The sequence below is a fragment of the Micromesistius poutassou genome, assembly GCF_964030765.1.
Source record: "Micromesistius poutassou genome assembly, chromosome: 8".
In the NCBI taxonomy this organism is placed as follows: Eukaryota; Metazoa; Chordata; class Actinopteri; order Gadiformes; family Gadidae; genus Micromesistius; species Micromesistius poutassou.
Window position 1 is genome coordinate 21,175,126 of NC_140278.1, and position 2,193 is coordinate 21,177,318.

Consider the following 2,193-nt stretch of genomic DNA (forward strand, 5'->3'; position numbering starts at 1 on the left):
AGCAGATGAAGATGAATCCATGGACCCTCTCTGTGCTCCTGCTGCTAGCTGGTAAGCTGTAATGCTTCTTCTGTTTACTACCTGGAACGTGTCCGTACTCAAACTGGATCCAGCCGGCCTGCTGGCTCAACCTAGAGCTCTTTCTAGAGTCTACTGGACCTCAACTCTACCACTAGACACAGACACAGAAGGACACTGATCGGTTTATCGTTCCATATGTTATCATAATAATAATAATAGTAGTGATGATAATGATAATGCATTGTTTTCTTAATGGACCTCACCCAAAAAGCTTTATAAAATGAAAGAAAAAAACTTGATATATAAAGTCTGAAATTAGACATGATATATCATATAATTGATTATGCTTCATGATATGATATCAGATATTATATAATATGATATTAAACCAAATGCATCACAACATCAACGTCACACCCTGACCTTCTCAGAGCATCTTCACCATCAACCAGTCGCTCTCATTCTCACCATGACGGTGAGAAGCTCAACTTGGAGAGAGCGTGACCTCATGTGAGGCCCTCCCATAGAACCGGGCTCCCTGTTGTGACCCCACTGTCTGCTTCCTCCAGGGCCGCTGGGGGCGGCCCCTGACTGGGGCGTGGAGTACCCTGACTCCTTCTGCGTGGTGGAGGGCTCCACCGCCACCATCCCCTGCAGCTTCACCCCCCCCGCGGGGCTCCGGGTGAACTGGGTGATGTGGTGCCATCACGGGATCTGCCAGCGCCACGATCCCAACGTGTACGACAGCAGCAACGTCTCGGCTGACAACAGGTTGCTGTACCTGGGGGACCTCGTCAGGAACTGCACCTTGAAGATCATCAAGACGGTGAAACAGGACGCTGCAACGTACCGCTTCAGCTTTGATACCAACGGCACAGGAAGAGGGTTCACCGGAACAAATGGAGTCAGAGTCACCGTCACGGGTAAGTGTTACTACTAGTACTGTTACTAGTCAGTGTTACTACTAGTACTGTTACTAGTCAGTGTTACTACTAGTACTGTAACTAGTCAGTGTTACTACTAGTACTGTTACTAGTCAGTGTTACTACTAGTACTGTTACTAGTCAGTGTTACTACTAGTACTGTTACTAGTCAGTGTTACTACTAGTACTGTTACTAGTCAGTGTTACTACTAGTACTGTTACTAGTCAGTGTTACTACTAGTACTGTTACTAGTTAGTGTTACTACTAGTACTGTTACTAGTCAGTGTTACTACTAGTACTGTTACTAGTCAGTGTTACTACTAGTACTGTCACTAGTCAGTGTTACTACTAGTACTGTTACTAGTCAGTGTTACTACTAGTACTGTTACTAGTCAGTGTTACTTCTAGTACTGTCACTAGTCAGTGTTACTACTAGTGACAGTACTAGTAGTCACTAGTCAGTGTTACTACTAGTAGTTACTAGTGAGTGTTACTACTAGTACTGTTACTAGTCAGTGTTACTACTAGTACTGTTACTAGTTAGTGTTACTACTAGTACTGTTACTAGTCAGTGTTACTACTAGTACTGTTACTAGTTAGTGTTACTACTAGTACTGTCACTAGTCAGTGTTACTACCAGTACTGTTAATAGTCAGTGTTACTACTAGTACTGTCACTAGTAAGTGTTACTTCTAGTACTGTTACTAGTAAGTGTTACTTCTAGTACTGTTACTAGCCAGTGTTACTACCAGTACTGTTACTAGTTAGTGTTATTAATGGTACTTTCCCTAGTGTAACTTCTAGTACTGTTATAACAGGACGATAGGAAGAGACTAGACTCGGTTCCCATTGGGGAGGGATTAGTGGCTTCCTGTAGTCAACCTTGAGCACCATGTCCTCACCCAGCTGCTCCTCATGAGATGTTTCTGGATGTCCTGGAAGACGCTTTGGATCAAAGGGACTCGATCACAAAGAGCGTGATCAGGAAGAGCCAGGGAAGTTGGCAAATACAACAGATTGTAGGACTCCTTTATCTGCAAACTGACGTGATAAAATAGTCCATTATAAGTGATGACCACTTTAACTTCAGGGGAAATGCTGTCAATCTGTCCAGTTGTAAAGACCGTCTGTCTCACTGTGTCTTCAACAGATTTGGAGGTCAGAAGCTCCGTCACTGACAACGTGGTGAAAGAGGGCGGTCAGGTCACACTCACCTGTACCTCAGCCTGCTCCTTCCACCAATCGGAC